The sequence below is a fragment of the Equus caballus genome, chromosome 5 (assembly GCF_041296265.1).
Source record: "Equus caballus isolate H_3958 breed thoroughbred chromosome 5, TB-T2T, whole genome shotgun sequence".
NCBI lineage: Eukaryota > Metazoa > Chordata > Mammalia > Perissodactyla > Equidae > Equus > Equus caballus.
Genome location: NC_091688.1, coordinates 10,932,238 through 10,958,388, shown reverse-complemented (window position 1 = coordinate 10,958,388; position 26,151 = coordinate 10,932,238). Strand labels below are relative to the sequence as shown.

General features: G+C 46.1%; 1 protein-coding gene across 5 annotated transcripts in view; it reads left to right on the top strand.

The window, feature by feature from the left end:
• The window catches only part of TNR (tenascin R), a 405,036-nt gene that overhangs the window by 186,674 nt on the left and 192,211 nt on the right, over nt 1-26,151 (top strand). For 3 of the 5 annotated variants that reach the window (XM_023640591.2, XM_070267731.1, XM_023640590.2), the window contains exon 2: nt 23,365-23,465. The exons of the other annotated variants lie outside the window; for them this stretch is intronic. The gene's annotated coding sequence lies outside the window, so the exon portion shown is untranslated. The remainder of the gene's footprint in view (nt 1-23,364; nt 23,466-26,151) is intronic. 5 annotated transcript variants of the gene reach the window in all.

The following is a 26,151-nucleotide window of genomic DNA, read 5'->3' as shown; positions in this document are numbered from 1 at the left end:
TCCTCCTACCCCTCCCACTCTTCCCACCTCATTTTTGGAAACCCTTTTTTAGCCTCAAACTGAGTATGTGCTTGAGGAATAAATCAAAAGATTAAAAGACAATGAGAAGCCTTTCTCCTGTGGTCTATTCCACATGACAAGACCCCTGCATTTGTGAAAGTCAGAACTAGATGGGCAGGGTGCCAGGAGATGGCGTGCGCTGGGCTGGGTGCCCCAGGGTTTTGACCAAGTGTCTCCGGATCTCATTCAGCTTCCAAGGCTGGGACAGACTGTGGCGGTTACCTTCAACCACAAAGGCAGAGCTGTGATCATGATTTACCTGGTCATTCTCAGTACTTCTGATGTTTCAATTCCTGAGCCAAGAATTAAGTCTGGAGGCATGAGGAAAGGGGCGGGGAGGAGATCCAAGCAGTCATGTGACAGCAATTCAGGAATGGGAAGGAAAAAGGGAGGAACTGGCATGATGGAAAGATGGAAAATATAAAGAATAGAATGACTCAATGTCCCCAGATTAGGAACCCCAAAATAGACAATGTACTGGAGATAGACAAATGACTTACTCCAAGATGATGCCGTATTTCCCCTTGCTTTAGATCGATGGCTTCAGTATATCTAGAGAGCAACAGTTGGTTTGGAGTCTAGGCTGTGTGACCATGGATAAGTCACCCAACCTCTCTGATTTCCAGTCCTTTTGTCTGTATACTATTCCCTGCCATGACTACCTCGCACGGTTGTTATGAGAATGAAACAAAGTAATGCATGTTCAGGCGCTTTGTAAATTGGACAGCACTGTGTGCATGGCAGGTGGGATTATAGCGTGCTCTCAGCAGTAGACAGATGAAGTTTGCCGTCCAAAACTCAGAATCAGGAGTATATGCTCACATTCAAAAACTTGGCTTTCAAGCCAGGTTAAAGTTATCAGAAACAATCCTTTTCTGCCTCCCACTGCAACCATGGGATACAAGGGGAGCATTCTTATTGTCAAGGTACCATGCAAATTAAAGTTACTTTTCTATGGCCCCCTGCTTGCTGACAGAATTTAAAAAGTCAGACAATACTATAAGACACACAATGGAAAAACGCCATTCCTCAGCTCGTCCCTCCCAACACTGAGGGCTGCTCTTCAGAAGCAACCACTTTTAGCCATTTATTTTAGTATTTACCTAAATAAGTTTAGATAATATATTTAGACTATTTCTTTTTCTTTTTTTTTTTTGAGGAAGATTAGCCCTGAGCTAACTGCTGCCAATCATCCTCTTTTTTCTGAGGAAGACTGGCCCTGAGCTAACATCCGTGCCCATCTTCCTCTGCTTTATATGCGGGACGCCTACCACAGCATGGCTTGCCAAGTGGTGCCATGTCCCCACCCGTGATTCTAACTGGCGAACCCTGGGCCGCTGAAGCGGAATAAACGCACTTAACAGCTGTGCCACTGGGCTGGCCCTATTTAGACTATTTCTTTAGGTTATTTTCTACTTTCAAATTTTAGAAATCATAGATTGACTTACTCCTGTGGAAAGCAAGGATTTAACTCTCTTACAACCGAGGCCTCACTCCACCTACCACACATGTGCACAAACACAGGGGAACACTCACATGCACATGGACTTTTCCCCCACCCATCCTTCCAAGATAGTTTATCACAATCATTGTTTAAATCAGTATTAGTATTTACATTATTTTGCCTTTGTGAATATTATTCATGACAAAGCTGTGTAGGGTACAATTATCACGATTAATCTCTTGTGTAACTTTTTGGTTGTCTCTAGAGTCCAACCTTCCATCTGCTTATTTTTCTTTGTGATCAATTACAATTCTTAGCAAACTCTTTGACAGACCCATAAAACATGAAAACAGCCAGTGTCATCCCTGTGTTTCCTAGGATACTCCTCCCAGAGGCTTCAGCTTTCCTGCCCTGTCCACTGGCTGCTCCCCGGGTCTGACACCCCAGTCCTCGTGGAGCTTCCTCCACTTGTATCCTAGGAATTCCTTTTTCTTCTCTCCTATGTAAGATCCTTTGTTTCCTATACCCAATTCCTTCCTCCTTTTTGGCTTACTCCTTGGTTTCGTGGCATACATACTCTACCAGCTGTCTAAGAAATGAGGCATCAGAGGTCAATTTTTTGAGATTGAGAACTTAGATATCTGAATGCAATTATTCTTCCCTCACACTTGATTGATAGTTTGACTGGGTATAAAACTTTAAGTTGAAAATTATTATCACTCAGAATTTTGAAGGAATTACCCTCTCGTCTTTTAGAACCCAGTGTTACTCTTGGAAAACTGGCGTTATTCTCATTTCTGATATTTTGTATGTCACTTGCCTTTTTTCTCTGGAAGCTTTGAAAAGAGATCTTTAGATCTCCTTATCCCTGGTCTGAAATTTCATGATGGTGTGCCTTGATGTGGTTCCTATTTTCGTTTATTGTGCTGGGCACATATGAAGCCCTTTCATTCTGGAAATTCATGTCGTTCAAAAGAGGAAAATTTTATTACTTGTTTCTTTAATAATTTTCCCCACTCTACTTTCTTTGTTCTCTCTTTCTCTAACTCCTGTTAGCTGGAAGTTGGACCTCCGGGGATGAATCCCATGATTTTCTCATCTTTTCCTTCTATTTTCCATCTTTGCGTACTATATTCTGGGAGATCGCCTCACTTGTATCTTATATTTATTCTGTTGGTTTTCAAATTTTTTTCTGTTATCTTAATCTTTACTATCCAAGAGCTTTTTCTTCTTTTCTGAACGTCCCTTTGTATATAGGATCCTGTTTTGTCATTTCATGGATGAAATGGTTTCTCTCAACATTTTTTCTGTTCCATCTGATTCTTGTTTCCTTCTTTGTTTGTTTAGATCTTTTCTACACTAGACTCTTTCCTCAAATGTCTGTTAATTCTTTTCTGTCTATTCATGTCTTAAATATGAACAAGCCACTAGAAAGCTAATCAGATGCTGTGTGTGTGTTCATACACATGTGCACACACACTGTGGGGGTGGGGTGCCTGTATGACAATAGAGTAGTTAGTAGGGTGATCAGTTGCAGCCCTAGTCACTTAATTAGGGGACATTGCATTTCCCCAGAGACATTTTTCCAGTCTCCTTCCCCAGGGGTGAGAGTAATACATGCCTAACCAAGAGAGGGAAAGGACCAGGGGCGCAAGGAGAATCTCACGGTTCAGTATATCAATTTCACTTAATACCCCTGTTTTCAGTACTTTCCCCCACATCTGCTATCAGCTGTGCCTGGTGGTCTTGGGTCCACAGCCTGTCTGATTCAGTGTCTCCTGAGAGCAAACCTCTTGCCTTCTGTAGAGATGAGGGTAGGCAACTGAATGGGGAAGGAGAGAGAATCTAAGGGTCAGCAGCTCTTCCTGCAGACTTTCACCTGGTCTCCCTGTTTGCAGTGCCACCTGTAGCCCAGTCTTCAGAGGCACCTGTATCTCTAGTGCCTGAGTCTTCCCTGAGTTCCAAATAAGATGCGACTTTTTGGCTTCTCTTCTGTGGATACTGTCTCTGCTCTTCTAAATTGGTGACCTATGTTCACCTGCTTCCCATCTTTCAAAATTTTGTTGCCCCTTCTCCTCTGCTGTAAGTGCCTCCTTTATGGATGTAAATCTTTACTCCTTTTAGAGAATGTGTTAGTTTTCTATTGCTGCACAACAAATTACCACAAATGTAGCAGCTTAAAACAACACAAATTTATTATCTCACAGTTTTTGTGGGTCAGGAATCCAGCACATTTTACCTGAGTTCCTGGCTTAGGATCCCATACGGCTGAAATAGTGATGTTGGCCAGCTGCATCTTCATCTGGAAGCTTGACTAGAGAAAGCCCACTTGCAAACAACTTTAGGTTGTTGGCAGAATTCATTTCCTTGCAATTGTAGGACTGAGGTCCCCACTGGATGGCAGGCTATTGACCAGTCTCAGGTCCTTGCTATGTGGCCCCCTTCATCTCAGCAATGAAAACTTCTCTTGCACTGAATCCCTCTCCTGCTTCAAATCTCTCTGACTTCCCTTACCGGAACCAGTCCAAAAGAACTCTCTGCTTTTAAAGGGCTCATGTGATCAAGACAGGCTCACCTGGATAATTTCCCTATGTTAAAGTCAATCATGCCATATAACATACCTAGTTACAGGAGTAAAGTCCCATATCCAGAGTCCTAGGGATTATGCAGGGCATGTACACCATGGGTGGGAAATCTTGGGGGCCGCATTAGAATTCTGCCTACCACAGCAAGATTTTTAGGAGGGAGCAAAATAATAGTGTGAGTTGAATGCAACATGTGTAATTAGAAGTCTCTCACACCCTGGTTAACACACTGTTACTGTTACAGGGCATTTCAGTTACTATCAGTGCTTCAGGCACAACAGCAAGCTTGACCCCTAGCTTTCCACATAAGGCGCTCCCTTTGGTTGTGGCTCAGGAAGAGTGAGCCTTCCTCCTCTCTCATCCAAACGAGTGAGCCTTATGTGCCTGAGAACCCAAAGCACACTCTGAGTGGACTCGCACATTCCCCTCCAAAGCACAAGCCTGTTAGGAGCCCAGGAGCCAGACTGGAGGGCTGTGGTTCTGATCCGTCCTCAGTGGTCCAGAGGTACGCAATCGGGCAAGGTCGCCGTTCCTGGCACGTGCACGAATGTTGAGTACCAGCACTACCCACCTGCATGAAGATATTACCAACGGAAGACAGCACCTTGGCACGGGGACATGGTGATTTTTCCTGGCTTGGCAGATCCCAATGGTAGTTGCTGTATTCAGTGATGAATCACTAATTTCTAGAAACCTTGACTGGAACCTGAAGGCGAGAGATGAATGTGAGTGGGGGTGTTACTCTGAGGATTCCAGTAGATAAATGGCCAGTCATGACTAAAAGATGGTTTTACATTTTCTGAGTGTAATCAAGTGAGATGTAACCAATAGTTGGTAGTTCATTAGCCTCATGTCTCCTAACCTTCACTGTCAGGCGCTCCCTCATGGAAAGGCTCCCTGTCCATCTCACACTTTTTTTTTAAATTTTAGGTTAGAGTAAAACTGGTGGGAGAGGCACTGGTGGGTAACCAGAAGAAGGAGGGGCCCTGAAAAGAGGAAAAGGTCACACACAATTTAGTCTTAGGCTAAAAATGAGAGAAGAAGGCAAGCAGGGAGGCAGGAATGGGGAGAAAGATTGACAAGGGGAAAAATATTCCGGTTTCACGATCTTTCAGATGCATGTGCATTTCTCATTATAGCCAACTGGGCATCAGCAGACCAATAGAACGTGTGCAGTATTTGGAAGAAATTCATAAGGGAGCCTCCTCTTGTTGCTGCTGGGCGGACTGGCAGCAGGACGTGCTTTCTCTGTACACACTCGGCCTCATTCCCAGCAAGGGCATCTGGGCTTCCTTTTCAAAACATCTACTTTTCCATTTTCCCATGAAAAGGAGGGGTGGAGAGACAGGGTTCTGAGACTATAAACCAGGGAGGGTATGAGATTCCCCCCTGCAGCAGGGCTGAGAGACTCTGAGGGAGCCTGCCTCAGCTCTGCTTGTTTCAGGGTCCACCTGGTCCACTGTGGGGGGCTCAACGCTGAGAGCCTGGTTGTGGCCTCACCTGGATGGAATTTCAATGGCTTCCCACGGGTCTCTCTACCTGGGGTCTTTCCCACCGGGATCCACCTTTCATGAAGCCATCTTTCAACTTCTAAAACCCAAATCTAATCACGTTGGATGCCCTACTTCAAAACCGTTGATGGACCTCAACTGTCTACAGAGCCAAGTCTGTGGCCAGATTTCTTAGCAGGACATTCACCACTCTTTACAGCACAGCTTCAACAGTGTCACATGTAGCTGCCACACTCCATTCACAGGCATATGCTTTAACCCCAATGAACTGCACTGCTCCCTGAATTTGCTAGTCCCGTCACACTTGGAGCCTCTGCACACGTTGTTCCTTCTGCCTAGAGCATCTTCCTTTCCATGTCTATCTGTCAGAAGGTATGCTACTCATCCTTCCAAGGACCAGCCTCAATTTCACCTTCTCTGGAGTTTTTTCCCTTACCACTGCTTCCTACTTATTTTTTCGACTTCAAGACACACAAGGATCAGCAGAGTGGGCCAGCTGTTAATTAAGGAGAAGTAAAAATTGTATAGGCCCAAGGTTGCAAGTAAGGGGTTGGCAGAGCTGTGGATTCTGCCAAAGAGGATGGCTACAGTCCCACACAGAATAAATTCAGGGACACATGACTTCAATGTGACTCAGGTAGAGAGCGTCAGTCTGATGTGGAGGGCGCTGGGGTAGGAGATGCTGGTATCAGAGATGCTCAGTGAGCTGTATCTGGTGCCCCGGGATCAGGGCTCTGCTAAGGAAGTTTGTGGGAGGCAGGCCAGCCTACTTGGGAGACAGAGGTCCCCTGGCACACAGCAGACAGTTAACGTTGTGGTGTGTCTGTTTGGACAGTAGTTGCTCTTAAATTGAGTGTCAGGGGATGAGCTAGGAAGGCAAAGTAAAGTGGAGAGGAAGGAAAGGAGAGAGTGACAAACCCTTTGCTGGGCAGAACCACTCGTGCATTTCACTCCAGCTCAGCAAGAAGCCTTATCTGGGAACTAAATAGACTGGCCGGCTTGAGGTGAGCCTCTGCCCACTTGCCCACACTGCCGTCCTGGGACATTCAATTGCTTCCCTGTGCATACGTATCTTTATGTACAATGGAGGGAAGTCTTCAGACTCCCCAAGAGTCCAGAGGAATCCTCTCCAGTTCAGAGCATCCGCCACACACTGAGGTGACAGGGGGTGACCTGATAATTCACAACACGTCCTGCAGACTCAATAGTGATGAAAGGCTACTCACACTTTGAAATGCCTCCTAAAAGGCCTGCCGAGCTTGGGTACTCAGATGTGTGGTGTCATTTTAGATTTCTGCACCTTTGAACTCTGAAAGGCAACTCTGCCCTCATGGCCTTCCTGCCTTTAGTCCAGGTGGCAGGGGAATTCCACATCCCGTTAGCCATGTCCTGGTCTTCACAAAGAGACAGGGAAAAGAGAGGGCATCTTTAAGATGAGATATTGCTGGCAATTCTGCTTCTCGCTCCGTGGACTGAATCTCTGCTGGCAGATCCTGTCCCGCTGTGGTCCGCTTCTCCCTAGCCTTTTGCACACATCACACTTAACCTCACCCCAGAGTCAAAGTAGCCTCTTATGTCTGTCTTCCCATTATCCTGGGAGCTCCTTGGAGAAAGGCCTGGGTCCTCCTGTCAGCACCCCTGCCAGCACAGTGCTTGGTACACAGTGAGTCGTGAGTGCACCACAAGAGTGAGCTTGGCTTCCTCCCCTTCTCCCGTCCTTTGACCCTTCTGTCCTGCTTTTTAACTAATTTTGTCTGTCTCCTCCTCCTTTTCATCTTTCTCACCTCCCAGCACCAGTGAGACTGACAAAAGCTGAGGGCAGACACAAAAAACCAGGCTGACGAGCTGGCCTGGTGGTGTAATGTTTAAGTTCGCAAGTTCCGCTTTGGCAGCCCAGGGTTCACAGGGTTGGACCCCAGGCATGAACATGGCACTGCTCATCAGGCCATGCTGTGGCAGGCATCCCACATACAAAGTAGAGGAAGATGGGCACGGATGTTAGCTCAGTGACCATCTTCCTCAAGCAAAAAGAAGATTGGCAACAGATGTTAGCTCAGGGCCAATCTTCCTCACCAAAAAAAGAAAAAAAGAAAGAAAACCAGGCTGGTATCCCAAATGAATGGCTCATAACATTCCAATTCCACTTTCCAAGAAACCGGAACTTTCTCCTCCTTTATACTTTGTGCTGCCTTTATACTTGTCAGTCACATCTATCTTTTGTGATGCATATGACCGTCTCTGTCACATCATCTTCCCAGGCGGTGTTGATAGCTCAAAATCTTTCTGTACTTCCATGGAAGGCAAAGTGGTGCTGTGGTTAAGGACCTGCTCCCTTGAGCTGAATGACCTTAGTTTTAATCCTGGCTCCGCCACTTACTCGCTGTGTGAACCTGCATGAATTAAATGCTCTATGCTTCAGTTTACTCACCTATGTAATGGGAATGATAATAACAGCACCTACTTCACAGAGTTGCTTTCAGGATTAAATAAATTAATACATGCAAGGCAATCAAAGCCGTGCCACGCACTTGGTGAACACTATATAAGTGTTTGCTATGATTATTTTTAATATTATGAGGGATTCATAGATATAAATATTTTCAGGCGTGTAGCCTCAATACTTATATCTTCAATCCTTCATTTCCACCAAATCTTCCTCCTCAATCTACAAATAGTTCTAACTCTCTTCCCTTCTAAATAAAACTTCCCTGCTACTCTATCTCCACCATAAGCTGTTTCTCTCTCTCTCCTTCCTTCTCTTCAGTCAACATCATTAACTGAGAAATCTACGCTTACGATCTCCACCTCCTCACCTCCCATTCATGCCTCGATCCATAGCAATCGAACCTCAGCTTTCCCCACACCATTAAACTGTTACCACTAAGATCACCAACAACCTCCCCAGTGCTACGTCTAATTACCTCGCTGTCACTTTTGACTCCCTTGACCACTCACTTGTTCTTGAAACATTTCCTTCGTTTCTGAGACTATTCTTTTCTGGTTGTAACAGTCAGCTTTTGCTATGTTACACTACAGTAATAATCCCCAAATTTCAGCTGCTTACAACAATAAATGTTTTCCTGTATGCTCACATCCCATGTCAGCTGAGGGCTGGAAGTAGCTCTGCTCCTCGTACGTTCTTCATCTGGGGATCCGAGCCGAAGGAAGGAGGAGCTCTGGCAGAACCACAGTGACTCCTAAGATTTCTGCTTGCATGTAGTTACATCACCTGTGCTCCTGTTCCATTGGCCAAAGCAAGTCACGTGGCCCAAGCCCAACATGAGATCAAAGAAGTGCCTCCCACTGCAATGAGCAGGGCTGGAGCATGGTCTTCCAGGAAAGCCAGCAAATCAAGGGGAACAAGAACACAATCCGCCACACTGCTTCTCCTCTGTCTTTCCAACAGCTTGTTCTTAGCCTCTTCCACTGGATCACACGCATCCACCCACCTCCTGGGTATCGGTGCTCCCCAGAGCTTCTCACTCTGCAGATCCTCTGCCCTTAACTTCAGCAGGGACCTATGTTCTTATGATTTCCAAATTTCTAGCACAGACCACACTGGACATATTTAGCAGTCCTTTGAACTTAACCTGCCCAAAATTCAACTGAGTTTCTTACCTTCCTCTCCCTTTGTTCTCCGTTATATTTAACGACAATGTCGTGAATCCAATTGTCGAAATCAGAAACCTGGGAAGGCTTAGTTCTTCCTCCCTTCTCATCTCATCTAATGAGCCAACTACAGCCCATTCTACTCTTAAGATGAATCTGTCATCTCTTCCCCTCTCTCTCCTTCCTCTGCTATCCCTGAGTTTGGGCGCTCGCCACTCCTTGCTTGCACATCAGTGATTCTCTAACTGGCCTGTCTGCTTTTGTCACTCTTCGCTCAGCTCCGTCTCTGCGTTGCAGCAGAGGATACCTCCTCCCCTGGGATCTTCTCCACTCTGGTCTCCAGAGGGAGAGCCTGTCCACCCTGATCTTCTCTGCTTCAGAAACTTCAAAGGCTCGCACGTCAGCCTGCAGTGAAATTCAGGCTCCATATCACCGCCTTCAAGGCTGCTGAGAGCCAGGATCCAGTGATCTTGCCATCGCCCTGTCCTGCTCCTCGCTGTCTTTCCCCCTCTGCTTTGGCTGTATGGAACTTCTCCCTAGTGCCAAACGTCTCGTGAGGTTTCTTGTTCCTGTGTACTTACTCACGCTGTTCCCTCTGTCCAGTGCTCTTCTCATTATCTTTGCGGAGCTCCTGATCTCACAAGTCTCAACATCTCTCATAAGACCTCCCCTCCCCTCGCCCATTCCCGCTGCCCCTCCTCCACAATAAGTCACAGCAGCCTTTCTTCTAGCATCAACACACTCCATTATCATTCACATCTCTCTCTTTTATGTGGATCACGAGTTCCCAGAGCGGGGACTGAATTATTGTCATCTTTGAAATTGCTCAGGAACTAAGGCAGCACATGCCCATTAGATGCTCAGTGAGTATTTGTTGAGGAGAACAAACGAACAAATGACATGAGCCAGGCTGTGTCACATGAACACAATGGTCAGACTTTTCCAGTTACTGGTCTTACTCTCCGGCTGCTTGCTGGCTCTGGGAGACACTGTCTCCTCTCTGTGTTGGGGGACTAACTTCTTGTCTTCATCTTCAAAGTGGTCTTTCTGCAGCCCTGGGTGTCTGAATCTGAGAGGTCTAGCCTCGCAGGATTCCTTAGCAAGCCTCCCCTTCCTAGCGCCTGTCTCTCCCCTAATCAGCCTCCTCCACAGCCACGGTCGCTGCTCTCCAGCTTTCCTGACCAGCGCCCCCACCAGGCCAACTCGGGCCCTCCTGACTCTCCCCCAGCCCTCAAAATCTGGATTCCACTAGCAATCTCGCCGCATCTTTTTCTTAGTTTCCTTTCCTCCCAAATCTGCCAGGACTGACTATGTTCTTTGCAGGGCTCTGCGCAAAATGAAAATGTGCAGTTCCTCGTCCAAACATTATTAAGAATTTCAAGACGGCAACAGCAAAGCAATAAGCCCAGCACAGGTCCCTTCTGAGCACAGGGCCCTGTGTGACTGTGTGGTTCTCAGGCCCACGAAGTCGGCCTTCAGCTCTGCCTCCCAGTTCCAGGCTGAAGCCACATACCAGGGGTCATACTAGGAATATATCAATTCTTCAGGAAAGCAAGTAGGCCAGAGTGAAGAGAGGGCGTGTTTTTGCCTGCATGAGGAAAGCATTGGAGAGAATTTGGTGGAATAAGTTAAACCTGAATAGGCTCTTCAATTAATGCAGATGGAAAAAGGGAGTTAAAAAAATTATATGTGTGTGTATTATATATATGATTAATATATATGATTATTTGGTAAGTAAAGGGTTTGGACCAATGCCATGTGGAAGAATAAGCTGTCTCATTAGAAGCATTTAGTAATTATGAAGAAATTGCTTGTCATGGTTTGCATCAAATCAGGAGATGTGGAGTGGTGTTGGTTCCATGGCTTGAGGGTGTGGGCGTAGAGTGCTTTATTCTCTATTAGGACTCTGTCAGATGGCCAGAGGACAGGCGACAGGCCAAGTGTGATTTGAGAGCTCATTTATTTGTCCATCCATTTATTCAGCTAAACATTTATCGAGGCCTCATTGCACTCCAGCGACTCACATTCGGAGATTTCCTCTCAGCAAGGGCAGTGAGAGATCAGATTGGGGGCTGGCCTGGAGCGGGGAGGCGGGCTAAGCATATCGGATACAAGACAGCGCCCCCTCTGATTCCACTGAAAACCTACAGCGAAAGAAAGCTTACACTAACCAACAAAATGCCAGCAGGGACAGGCATCGCGTCCTTGCAGAGAGGCAGGGCTGAGAAGGGAGGGCCCGGGCAGGGCTGGTGGAATTTTTTCCTTCTTTGGTCTTCCTCTTTCCCCTTCCTCCAACCTAACATTAATTAATGCAAACAAGGGAGGTCTATGCTCCTGGGATTTGCCCCAGCTGAGCGCCACACCCCTGCCAGTAGTCCCAGTCTTGCTCTCGTGCTGGGAGATACTTCCAGTGAGCCTTGCATTTGCAGAGGGTCTTCTGGTCTGCAACCATTATCTCATTTTGATCCCCACAATAGTTTTGTTTAAATATTAGCTTGAACCATATGAAATTGCCATTTCTGTATGTCAGATAAAGCCAAATGTGGGCAACTTCTTAAGGTTCAGTCTAACACTGTCAGTGTTCTTATTTCCACTGTTATTTTCTCAGTGACAAGTACGGAGGCTTAGGGAGACTTCACCCGACTCCCAGAGCTGGGCATGAGGTTCGGACCTCAAGCCAAGCTCGAACTCAGATTCCCACTCGTTCCGGTGTTCAGCGCCCTTTGGTGTGCAGGGTAAATCAGCCCTGGGAGCAGCGTTCACACAGGTTGGGAGTCTCATGTTAATGTGCTTTAACTGTTTTTTTTTTCCCAGCCCCAGATTTAGTAACGGTTCTCTGTACAAACTCATTCATTTTTAATCAGTTGACTGTAATGATTTGTTACAAATGATCTTTAATTCTCAGCTGCGGTTAATCAGTCCTGAAAGGCACTTTCCTGTTATTTTGTTTGGATAGGACTCCTAGTGAAATACTAGCCTGCCATTACTTAATCACTTGTTTGTTTTCCTTCAGTGCACAGTTTCTAGCAGCACACGGCAGTATTTAATGCTGGCCTTTTCCCTTGACCCAGTGCATTGAGTTCTCACAGCCGTGGGTGCAGGGAGCTGCAGTAGGGACCTCAGAGGGTCAGTGCTGTGGTTTGATGCTAATTGACCCTCTTCTGCGGGCTAAGCACAAAGCCAGGTGCAGAGGATATGTTGACTTATGTGCGGAGAATTGCAACACTGCTTGGGAAGGTAATTATGAGAGGGCACGGTTTAGGGGAGAGGAGGTGGAGGGGATGACACCTAAGTCTTCCTGGAGGAGGTGAATCCTGGATGATCAATATTAACCAGGGAGAAGTTTCTAGGCAGATGGAACAACGGACGTAAAAGCCCAGAGAGGGAGAGCATGGGAAGTGGGAAGATTCCAGTAGTCAAGCAAGGTGGGGGCGCAGACAGGAGGCAGGGGAGGGTGGCACAAGAGCCAAGGTCAGGGAGGTGAGATGGGATCATGAAGGGCCTTGGGCACATCTTAAACCTTGAGGGGTTTAAGAAGGGAAATAACCCGAGTAGATTTACTTTAGAAAAATCCTTCCCGGAGCAACGTGGAGAATGGGTTGGAAGGGGGCGGAGAATGGAGGCAGGAAGCCCAATGAAGAGGAGCAGGAGGAGGACGCTGGAGGCCCCAGTTAAGCGCATAGCTGTGAGGATGGGGAGAAGTGAAGGCTGCGCCTGAGCAAAGGCGAGGTAGAGGAGAGAGGGGCAGCAGTGAGAGTTCTAGTCTTAGTCTTTCAGGGCTGGGCTGGGGTACTTGTTTGCTGCTCGAAGAGACCAAACACTCCAGCTCTGGGCCAGGGTTCTCCGTGGGCAGGCATGGGCTGCCCCTGCAGACAGGGCTGAGATCTGTGCCCTTTCCAGAGCTGTCCGCTCTCTGAGAAAACTGGCATCTGCTTTGTGTAACCTCACGATGATCCTGACCAATGAAAGGAAACTGAAGGTCTTTCCTTTCCTCTCACTACCCACCCCACCCCATTCTGCTATCTCCGGTCCTCCTGGAAGTCTGGCATCCCCATTGAAAGATTTGAGTCAAACCCTGGAGCAGAATTCTAGGTTACCTTTCAGTTTCATCTTCTCTGGGGATGCATCAGTGGTGCCTCCAGAGGGCGACCTCAGGCTGGGCTGCAGGGGGAGGTAAGCCCGCCTGAGGTCTCTTCATGGCCTGCCTGTGGAAGGGCCCCACAGCTTCAGAACACAGGAGGTCATGTGGAGCCTGTGTGATCAGGGTGGCACTTGTCAGCATGGTGAGAGGAAGGACTCAGTGATGAGGAAACTGTCTGGGCAATAATGTGGTCTGACTGCAAAAACAAAAATCAAAAACCAATCACAGTCCCAGCTTCCTCCCCACTCTACATTCGAGGCCCGTTTACCAGCTGGTAACTCCTTTGCTGTCCTTTTGGTCAAAGCACAGGAATTTAGTTTGTCTTCTTTATCTCTGTTTTTGACGACCTTACCATCCTCCCTTTATCGTTTTGATGTTCTCCATCACAGTCCTCAAGTCCCACTTTTCTCCTGGTGTACCAATAGCTGATGAGACTGATTCATGCTTTAGCGTGATTGACTTACACTTAGGTTTAAGATGCAGATATCTCTAGAAAGGGTAAATAGTAAGACAAAGGTATGAACCTAATGGTAGAAATGTGAGTTTCAGAAACAGGGACTTAGAGGGTCCTGTGAAGACCTTCCGATCATACTGTGTAAGCAACTGCCTGGCCTAAGGATGAAACTACTTGGTTCTGACCCATTTTCAGAAGGAACTGTGAGGATTCTTTAGACTCTCAATGATGCACATCAGAGAGGGTCTGCACTGCTCTTCAACTTCACTTTGAGGAAATGGATCTCCAGTAAAGATTCAGGAGCCATCAGGTCTCTGCGCAACTGGTTCTCCCTGCCTGAGCCACTCTCCCAACTCTGAGCCTTGGCTCTTCCATCTTCATCTGACCCTCTCTGCTGTGAGCCTTGTCAGAATCCTGCTCCGAGTTCCAGGGCGCTTCATTCATACCGCCGTTGAACTCTTGACACAGAAGCCACGTGCTATATCTCTCTAGAGCCGTGAGTGTGTCTTCCCCAGACTGTGAGCTTCTCTCCTGAGGGCAGGAATCAGTTCTTATTCATCTCTTGTCTCCAGTGATTTTTAGTTCTGGTAGATAATAAGTATATGGGTTTCTTGGTTTGTTCTTTCTTTTCTTTTCCTCAGGAGTGGTGCAAAAAGACTAGTGCAATGTGGAAAGCTGAATGGGGTTTCGTTCAGGAGCATCCTTCCAGCCTTTCTGAAGCCTATTCTGTCATATTCATCAGGCCCTCCTTGGGGAGACTAGGATGAAAACATTACTATTTGTGTCTTCAAGGATCTCACAATGTCAGTTCAAACGTAGGTGTAAGAGAGTGAAAATGTTGAAAGAATAGTTTCCTCTTATTCCATGCGGATGACCTTGTCCTGAAAAACTGGGGGCTGGCCAACACTGACTAGGTTGAAATGTGAAGGTGTGAGAAAGCTCCCAAGACTCTGCCTCAGGTTCTTGAGAAGAAACCCAACATCGGCGAGATCAGTAACCTCCCTGTAGGCTGAGAGAAGCTAGATTAACCAGAGGTGGTCCTGACTCCCCTCCTCCCTCCTACCCTAGGAATATTTGGAAATGTGTGTCTGGTGGTCAGAGTGCTTGGTGGAGGGAATGCCAATACAGGGTGCATGGAAGCCAGAGATGAAGATCGTCCCGCAACACCCTGGACAGTCTCACCCAAAGAAGAATCAACTCACCCAAAATGGCAATAGTGTGGTCTACAAAACACAAGGCTAGATGACGACCTTGGATCACACCAGAACACCAAGAATTCAAGGTTCTAGATAGAAGTTCAGTTTTTGAAGACTCAGATGCTGATTACAGAAAATAAGCCTTCTTCTTCTAGGGCCTCTCTCCTAGTAACCCACAATCAATGCTCTTCTCCACTGGATTCAACTCCTCCACCTCCACAGATCAGGCTAAGATTGAGACCCTACTCAAGCCACTGTAGCCCAAGGGACAGTGGCCTTGTAGTCACACTGCAGGCAGCTCCTCTCTGCTCCAATCCTGTACTTCCCCTTCCCATTTCCCACAAGGCCAGCAACTGAGCAGAGCAAATTTGGACACCCCAGCCCTGCTTGTGGCCCCATGGCCCCATGGCCCCATGGCCCCATTTGCATTGTTCTGGCTTTATACCCAACTTCCTGGGCTGCTTCTCTAAGCGCTAAGCTCTGGACCTCTGGCTTTACCTCATTTATTTTGCCCTGGCTCAGGTATCCTAAATATTCTACTTCTCCAGATTTTGACCTCGTACAGTCTACCCAATAAAGAATGATATCAGTCTTCTCGACTGGATTTACACCAGAACCTTGGTCGAATCTGCTTCCTGTTTGACTAGGTGATTCCCCACCCACTCCTCCAAGTTCACAGGCCTCATAAGCAGGCCCTGGTCCATAGAGATGCCTGACCAGGCCTCTGACAAGGGAGAGGGACTCAGGTGCTCTCTGTGTCTTTCGCTCAGAGTCCCAGTCCTGTGTCCTCCGTGCTCATGTTGACTGATGAAGTAACAGAGGTTTGGCTCACACCCAACCAAACCCAGAGGAGAGTCCTTCATCAGATACCTGGGAAGCTGATCTTTCATCACTCTAGCAACTGATCCCCCTTCATTGCAGGTCCAAGGGAGATGATGAGATCGAGCACATGAAAATTGAACTTGTTCTGAGAAGACGGAATCCTGGGCAGTTGTGAAGTTGTGCCCTCCAGGTCAGGTCCTTTGAGAGGAAATTGGCTATTTTGAAGAGGACTTGAGAGCTGCCACCAGAAAAAATATGCTCAGCCTCTGGCCCTGAGGGTCATGCCTTTGCCAGCCAAGTACTGGCTTAGCCAATTACCTGCTCCACAGGAGCTGTTTAAAGGAGAGAAGAAATATCCACCTCTGTCCACACCGGGCAAAGAGGGGCTGTCTATCAGGGCAAAGCTCCCCTTGGATCCAAAGCTCTCCCTTTCCGATTTTGGTCTTAAGACAGGAAGTTACCCTGGTAATTGACATCTAGCAAATGCAATTAGGCCCCAGTGAAGTGCTCTCCGAGGAGGACCCTTCCAGTGTGGCTCTCAAGTTTGGTTATCACATGAGGACCAGGCACCCAAGGCCTCCTGGTTTGTCTGTCAGGCTTTGGCCCCCGGAACTTCCCACTTCCTTTAGATGTAGAGACGTTGTGGGTAAAGAGGTAAGAATGGCAGGTGGAGCAGGGAAGGGACAGGGTGGATGCTGGGGAGGGGACCTCTGGAACAAGAATTACCCCTTGGCCAAAGAGTCCCCATGCCGCCCAAGGTGAGACCAGAACATGAGCTGAGGGGCAGGGGGTGCCTTCAACAGCCAAAATTCTGTATTTGCTACTCAACCTAGTGCTTGGAATATAATTTCTTAATTCCATTACCTCGGGGGCTTTGGAGGGATAAATAAAGAATAATGGCCCAGATCCTGCCCTTGAAGTATTTGCATTCTAGTTGGGAAGGTCACACACACCCCATCAAACTCCCAGACAACAAACTTCCATCTGGCTCAGCCGCAAACACACACTTGAAGTAGTACACTCAATGTTGACCCATCTGTGGAGCTGGGGAAGGACGGAGGAGGCCATCTGTGTCCTGCCTGTCTGAGCTTTTCATCAGCTCCGCCACCTAGAAGCCTAATGACCTTGAGCAAGTGACTTCACCTCGGTGTGTCTCAATCTCCTGCCTGTAAACTGGGGATAGTAACAGTACTCTCCTGTGAGCTTTTAGGGATGATTCCCACAGGGCAACAGACAGAAAACACAGGGCCTGGACCACGGCTGTGTCAACACAAGCCAGTTGCCTCCCCCTCTCCCGAACCAGGGCTAATTCACCTCATTTATGTCGTGGACCCCTTCGGCAGCCTGGTGATGCATATGAACCCTTCTCAGAATACTGGTATAAAGGCATAAAATAAAATATTTAGGATTACAGAGGAAACTGCATTTTTATTGAAATGCAGTTATCAAAATACTAAAAAACAAAATTTGCTGTATAGTAATATATGTGCTTCTTTATTAACACAGTAAATAACAAGATTTGCTGGCAGGTCTAATAACTACTGTAATTTTGAAGGAGTAATAAGCTTAAACAATATTTCAACATATCTGCAACAACTGTAATGAGATATAAAAATATCTGCGATTTCTATTGGTGACAAATTACAGCTACTGCTAATACTACTGTGACTTGTTGCCTCCGTTGAAAATCAGAGGAATTGCTAAATGTTTGTTAGAGGTTGGTGAAAATCAAGATGTAATTTTTTTTTTCCATCTAAGTGCATGGACTCTCTGTGGACCTCAGGCTAAGAAGTACTATTATAAGGCTTGAGAACAAAAGTTATAACCATACTTTCTAAATTTTTTAAATAACGTTTATTTTCTCATTACTAAAGAAAAATATAAGAGTAATAGAAAAGTTAAGAAATATAGGTTAAGTGGGAAAAGACAGAGGACATTTAAAAACATGCTCCAGAGAAAACCCCTGCTGACTTGGTGCAGTAATTTGACTTTTGAGAGGCAGAGCCCATTGCAGATCCATCTTTCACGGCTGACTACCTCACCCAGGATTAGTAGAGTGTGTCTTAGCTCAGGGGGACGCCAAGGCATTGGGGAGGCTCAGGTAGGAGCCAACTCAAAGCCCCACGAATGTAGGGCGGAAATGACACGAAGCCCAGTGAGGGAAAAGGAGTTCCTGCCTTTGACAGAGTGGCCACACACAGGCAGGGCCAAGTGTCCAGAACAGAGCGAGGGTGCCCCGGCAGCCCAGAGATCACACTGGAATCCTCCAGCCCCACTCACAGGAGCTATCCCACTGATCTCAAATCTCTTGTTAGACCTGATGAATTATCTCAAGTCAGAATCATGAATTGTGAATAACGGAAATTGCCCACTTGATCAGGGATCCTAACTGACTCTTCTCAAAACCCGCCAGATGTTCCCATCAGACCCCTGACACACGTAGCAGAGTGTGAGGGTTCACCCAAACATTCCGGGTAGAGATAATGATAATGAGGTAGCACTGAATCCAGGAGGTATTACCCAGTCTGTGTAAACACTTATGCATGTGAGGACAGAGAAGGACCCTCATGCCTCCCCAGATGACCCCCTGTGGCAACACTGTGCAGCTCTCTCTGGAGTGAGAGAGTAGTTTGACATATGTCCAGCTCTCTCAAGTTAACTCGAGAAGACAGAAGGCTTGAATGGCTTGTGGAGAATCCACCATGCGTGAGTTTAGAATACGGAGGAAACCGGGCCCTAACTTACTTTCCCCAAGATACCCCAGAGAATTCAACCCCGTGAGCCCTCCAAGTAGTGCCAATGTCTGGACCCCTCACTTGCCATCCCTCCCACGTGAACACGAGGTTGTGAAGCCAGCATCACCAAGTTAGGGTCGTGCAGCACTTCCTGGATGGAGCTTCTGGGAGACTGAGGCCAACATCACTATAGCAACATTGGAAAAGCACCTCTCTTCGCTTCTCCAGCTCAGGCCTTAGGGCAATGTCCTCTTCTGACCTCCAAACCAAGACCTTCCCCGCAGGGGAAGAGGAGGGTGTTAATGAATTGCTCCCGGCATAGTCGGCATCATCGTCAGAATGTGATTGTGCATGCTTTCCTGGAGGGACCCTGCCACCCCAAGGCGGCCCACCTGCTTCCTCTAAGTCCAGTTAAAGATCACAGCCCGAGATACGAGGCCAGCAAAGCTCCTGAATGCAAGGCACCACCAAATTTCAAAATGTTTTTAATAAAACAATGTGGAAAGGGCAGCCTGCTCATTTTGATTCTCCACTGGGTCATTCAATTAAACCAGAGATTCTGGGAAAACCTGAACCACCCTGACCATATTTTCCATTAGTAATAATGATAAAGGATAATTATTGAGCCTGTCTGTCAGATATTCCAGGCATCCACACCTTCACTTAATTAATTGCTAATTAAGATATAAAAGAATCGCAGTGTCTCTCACACATCCTGACGTTATTAAGCCTCAGAAAATCTTCCTTAGGGAAAAAGAAACCTAAATTGCCAAGGCTGAGCCCCATCTTTGGCTTGGAAACCAGGAGTGAAGGGGGTGGGGTGGAGAGGAAGGCCAACTCTGAGTCAGGGTCATTTAACCCCATCATTCAGGTGGCATACAAGGACCCTGAGAGGAAAGATCGAGGGGAAAGAGAGAGAAACTAACAAGTTTCAAGTTCCTACCTTCTGTGCACACTGAGCTTTTTACATTTATTATCTAAGTTAATCCTCACAGCATCCTGTAAGGAAATATTATTATCCCCATTTTACAGATTAGAGAAAGAGTGCTTGGAGGGATTGAGTACATATCTTTTCCAAAAGTGTGTGACTGATAAGAGTTAGGATTGGAGCCAAATTCCATGCTCTTCCATTTGTTGCTCCATGGAGATACAAGAAACAGAAATGTCTTCTTCCAGGCCTTTATCACTACTGATAAGGGCAAAAAGGCATTTGTGATAGGTAGCCTTCAAGATGACCCCCAATTAATTCTTGCTTTCTGGTGTTCATACTCTTGTGTTGTCTCCTTCCACATTTAATAGGACTAATCTGTGTAACTGGTAGGATATTGCCAAAATGATGACAATACAGGTCATAAAAGACCTGGTAGCTTTCACCTGGTTCTTTGTTGGATGGCTCACCCTGGGGGAAGCCAGCCACCATGTTGTGAGGGCCCCCCGCAGCCCTGCAGAGGCCGGTGAGGAGACACTGAGGCCTCTTCAACAACCAACACTGCATAAGCGAGCCATCTTGAATTCAGATCCTCTGGTCCTAGGGAGTCTTCAGATGACTGCAGCCCTCATCGACATCTTAACTGAAACTTCATGAGACAGTCTGAGCCAGAACCACCCAGATAAACCACTTCCGAATTCCTGAGCCACAGAAACCATGAGATAATAAATGTTTATTGTTTTAAGCTACTGATTTTGGGGATAATTTGTTATTCACCAATAGATAATGAACTGAGCATTCACGAACTTTTACAATTCTAAATTGTAAGGTCTTGCCAATACCAATGGGTTAGAGAAATCCTTCTAGAAACATTCAAATTTGTATGCCTGAAACTAGGAGACTCACATAATAGTCATTCAGGTCCCTCATGGTAGGAGACATTGCGAGTTAAGGAGCCAAATATGGGTCAGATCATCAATAGTTGCCTAAATTTCCTGTTTTCTCATAAGATGACTAAGTACAACTTGTTGACCATTCATAATCTCATCCACTTTTCAGCAACCGAAGGCTGTGAAAGTCGAGCAAAAACATGAATTGACAATACGCTAGCTTTGTGGGTAGCTTTGTCTAGAGCTGATCAGCATCTTTGCAATCACATGGCTGTTACTGGAACATCACCAGCAACTTGCAGAAAACAAACCAAAACCATCCACGTATCAGGGTTTACGCTGAGTACCAAAAGGAACTGTTGCTGTGGAGTCTGAAACCTCTGCAGGTTTTGTTTGCTGTGTCCCACCCGGCCTGGCGGTGTCTTTCTTCTGTCCATGACTCACCTAGGCCAAAGGGGAAAAAACACAGGGCTTTGGAGAAAATCTGTGACTGGGGTCAACAGGGTGTCCTCGCTGCACCCTCTGGACTGCCCAGCTCCTCGGATCCTGCCTGGGCACTCAGGGGCAGGGAGCTCATGCAACAAAATCCAAGCCCAGCCCCTTGGGTTCCTGAACTCATGTCCAGTATAAGAATGATGAGGAAAGAAAATATAATGCACATTTTCTGGGCATTTTTCAAGGAAAACTTGATTTGTTCAAAGATGAACAAATTATATTATTATATAATTATAAGTTGGTCCCATAAAATAGCTATGAAAGACATATTGAGCACTAAACAGGGAAGTGCAGGTAGATGAGCGGGTTGAGACAATGGATGGAAAGAGTGCATCAGTTTGCTGAAGATGCTGGGGAGCCAGGTGGCCATGCTCCTTAGTCTTGTCTATGTCTCTTACGGTTCCGCCTCTCTCTCCCTCTGTTCCCGCAGAAGTGTGTAGGCTAAAAGGGTTTGGGGACGTGAGTCCTGCACTTGATGTTCATCTCTGCTAACGGTTTTGCCTCTGGACCGTGTTATCACAGGCATACTGCCCACATTGTGACACGCCAGCATCAATTTCTGATATAATCATCCCTTGCCTTGTCTTATGGATATCTACTCCAGCATAAGGCCTCTATGTGATCTCTACAGGGCTGTATGGCTTGATAATCAAATTAAATGGATCTATGAGTGAGGAAATGCATATTTCATCACAAGGCCTCATACATTAGGTTCATTACGAGCTTCATTCTAACAGAGCAAGTGTGGTCATGACTTCAAGAAGATCAGCACACTCTTGCTCAATTTCGATGTGGCCGTTGCTCAGCCCACAGTTTGAAACCAGTTAAAAAAAAAACAAATAACAAGACACATTAGTTAAATGGAAAAGAGCTCAGGACTAGAACATAGGGGCCCCCACATTCTAGTTCAAATTCTTTAAATAACTGTGTGTTTGGTGCACGCTTCCGTAAGTGAACTTCCCCCCTGTTACAACTGCCAGGCATGTGTGTGTCTTCCTCATGGGCGGGAGCTCCCTGAAAGCAGAGGCTGTGTACCTTCTTGAACCTTCAGTGCCTGGGCAGGACCTGGGCACTCAGCAGGCTCTTAATAAATGGTTGCTGCCAGTGATTGAAACATCAAATCAGTGCATCTATCCTTAGTCACATATGCATATGTAGGGGAGCAAGAAATTTTCTTCTACCCTTCTAGATTCTTCTAGCTGGTCTAAGAATTAAGTTGACATAAGACAGAATAACAGGGAAAAGTCAATCAAAGTTTAATAACATATATACCAGGGAATAACCCAGGAAAACTGAGTAACTCACCAAAATGGCGGAAGCCACCACCTTAAATGCCATCTTCAGCTAAAGACAAAAGAGCATATTAAGGGTAGTGGTTTGGGACTTCAAAAGGGAGGAAGGCAATTCACATGGAGATGGAAAAGCAAATGTTTAGTAAGCAAATGTTTGCCATGCCTTGCAGAGACAATGGGACATGGGAAGGACTTTGATCAAATGGGCCTTGCTAGGCTCTGCCCTGTCTACCACACCTAGTGCATATCATACTATGGCTATCTATGGTGACAGATCCTTCAGGAACAGGACTTCTACCTTAAATTCTTTTAGGTAGTTAGGGGGAGGGTCATAGTTTCTTCCTGAGTTTTTTGTCCTTAAAAATAATCGAGCCAAGGAGACACATTTTGTTGTGGCAAATTTTGCTCCCCTACATGTATATGTGGATATATGAGCAGGAGGGAAAGTATGAAAGTCTACATTCCATGCTGTCAATGTGGGGGTTGAGGGAAATATGGATGGTGCAGGAAGGAGAAAGGATGGAGAGAGGCAAGCAATAGAGAAAAAAAGAGACTGCATTAAAAAAGCCTAGATGTATAATATGATCTTTTCGTAAAAGTGTGTGTATACATGCATAAATAAATTAGGGGAAAAATATTGATGTTCATATGTCAAGTCAAAACAAGTTGCAGTGTTTCAGCTAAAAACTAGCACCAAAAACACCCCATGTATCTCTACATATATGCATAATTTGGTTTAAATGAGCGCGAGTGAGAGTGTATATTGTGGGTGCTCTGAGGCACCACGAAACTGAGACACTCAAGCTTCAGCTACTGGGAGTGCTGGCTGCGACGTCTCGTAGCTCCTTCCTCTCCAGGAGTTTCAGGAGACTAGCGTGTCTTCTTCCACACTGTCAGAATAGATTTGCTACATAAAACACATCTCCGGATTTATAACCATCCTCTAGAATTTTTACCTTCAATATTTACTACTTTATTGCAAAGCTATGGGAATGAATGAAAGAAAATTAAGGAAACAAATAGAACTCTCTGGAGAGGAAAAAATAACCATAAATAACAGTTTTCTTTGCTTTATGAAAACCACATGGTCTATCTCCAAGTTTATCAAAAAGGAGATGTGGCAGTTGGGATGGAAAGGGAAACTGAGGCTCCTCACTTTAAAACCATAAATGTATTTCTTCCCTCCTTTACTGCTCCTTCAGGTGGTCATATCACCGTAACTGGACAGAGGCCAGGTCCATTTTGGTGGCAGGATTAAAGAACGTGCAGGAAAGAGAAAACATCAAAGACACCATCACTAAAGGTACCGTTTCCTGTGAATCTTTCACCATCTGTCATTGCAATGGCTTCCACTAGTGACTGTGTATTCCCAGGGATTTGAGACTTACTGTCACTGTGACCACAGCCCGAGGGACAGTCTCCTTGAAATGAGGTGGTGAAGAGCATCAGCTCCCCCCGGCTTCACGCCGTCTTGGAAAAAGCTGGAGAAACTGGGCACCACGGTGTTGTCTTCTCATAAAACATTTCTGAAACACATTTCATGATGCGGTTGGTAATAAAACTGTTACTGCTCTTGGTTCCTCCAAAAGGCCAGACTTGGTTCCCAGCCTAACACGCCTGTTCTGGGCCTGCAGGAATCGGTGCTGAATTATTCACCAGCCTGACTCTAAAATTTCTCGAGTTCCAAAACCTCTAATAAAGTATTATGAAAAAATATCCATCTCTTTATCTCTATCCATAACTATTTATATGGCTGGAGGAAAAATCTGTCGTTTTATTTCTTTTAATTTAAAAGCTTTCCTAATTCCTTTTTCATACCGCATATATATGTCTAAAGAATTTTCAGGTTGAAATAATAACCTCTAAAAAATGGTCCACAGGCAAAGGCTCTCCGGATTCACAGAGTTGACAGGCACGGTGAACAGTTTCCTCCCTTAATAACTTTCCCTAGCTCTCAAACTTGATATGCCGGATCGAGAACTTTTCAAACAGATGTGGCCCTTTTTTTATTGTACAAAACAATGATAATATACCCCCTTGGCCTTCTCTCTATATTTGTTTATATGCTGTCAAAGGTTGTTCAGGAAAAACTCCTTTCCTTCCCCAGACTCATCACGCACTTGTTCTCTGTTGTGGCATACTACAGCGACAGGACAAGTCTTTGATGAAGCCCCATATTTGAATTAACAGAGAATGCCCTCAGTGACACCCTACCTCACTCGGGGACACTTGATTACAAAGTACCTGAGGCTGTTTAAAACACCTTTGAACATACAGACTCACAAGAGACATCATTGCATTAAGCTGACTATCAGTTATTCACACTTAAGAGCAAACTGGTTAATTTGGTGCTTCTAGTCTAACACTTGGTTGAGATGGAGTTCTCCACAACCAAGCAGAGCCGGAACAGGGTGGACCATCTATCTGGGCAGCAGCTAGGGGGCGCTGTCACAAAAGCATCACCAGAAAAGTATTAAGATGGAGACATTTTTACTTACCAGCACTCCGCTCAGAGAAAGTCTGTGTAGCCAAAAGAATACTTGATAAAACACTGCACTGAAAGATTAAGCTCCCTCCAACCCCTTCCCCCGCCCCCCACAAAGAAACTTGCTCAAGTGAAAATAGTTGGTCTCTAAACTGACTTCTGAATAAGGCGAGTTGAACAGGGGTGTGATACCTGGGGTGCTGTCATCCTCCTCTGAATCGATGTTCAATTAACATTGAGAGAATGTTGGTTTAAACGTGAGCTAAATCACTAGCTTGACAAGAACGCTCACATATTTTCATCCAGCCCTGATATCTGAGGCTTTTGGTGGACGTGTTGGAAGGATGAAAGAGGGAGCCCAGGACCCCACCAGCCTGCATGAGACCCCGTGGGGATCTGAGAAGCCCATGTGCAGAGACAGGCAGTGGGAGAGGGGTGACTATCGAGGACAAACATCCCATCCTATCTGGTGCTTGCCTTACTCCAGGAATGAGGACCCTGCCCCGGTCCTACCTGTGGAGTCCATCTGCAGGCTGATCAGAGAATGCTCGTGAAAAGCAAGGATGAGCCTGATGTTTAAAGCAGGGCTTGGGGATGGGGCCTGTGATATTATGATTTATAATAAGAAATGTATATTTAGTTTTCCTCCCGTTTCTGGCACAGAGCTCCTAAAACCCTTGGAATTTCCTGAGTGATAAGAGCCAAAAAGGTGTCTTGATTTTCATAACAAACCCCTTTCAACCACACCTGAGTTTATGTTAGTGAGGTAACTTTTGGAAAGCACCTAAGGATGAGGGCTTGTTGCTAGGGGAACCAACCAGGTGATCAGAGGGATGGAACTTTCAGTCCCACCCCTGACCTCTGACCTCCAGGGAGGGGAGAGGGGTTGGAGAATGAGTTCAGTCACCAAGGACCAATGATTTAATCAGTGGTGCTTATGTAATGAAGCCTCCATAAAAACCCCAAAGGACGGGATTCGGAGAGCCTCTGGGTTGGTGAGCCAGAATGCCTCCACACACCACCAAGCTAGGCCTCAAACTCCACAGGGACAGAGGCTCCTTTGTTCGAGACCCTGCTCTATGTATCTCTTCATCTGGTTGTTGATTCCTACCCTTTAATATCTTTGATAATAAATCGGTGATCTAGTGAGGAAACTGATTTCCTGAGTCCTGTGAGCTGCTCTAGCAAATTAGCTGAACCCAGTGTGGGAGTTGTGGGAACCTCAAATTTGTAGCTGTTCGGTCAGAAGCACAGATGACAACCTGGACTTGCAATTGACATCTGAAGTGGACGGCGGTCTTGTAAGGCGGAGCCCTCAAAATGTGGACTCTGATGCTATCTCCTTTAGATAGTGTCAGAACTGAGTTGAATTGTAAGACACCCAGCTAGTGTCAGAGAACTGCTTGGTGTGGGGGAAAAACTCGCACATCGAAATTGGTGTCAGAATCAGAATTGCAATCCCAAACCACATCAGAGCCAAAAACACCAGAGTTAAGCTTCATTT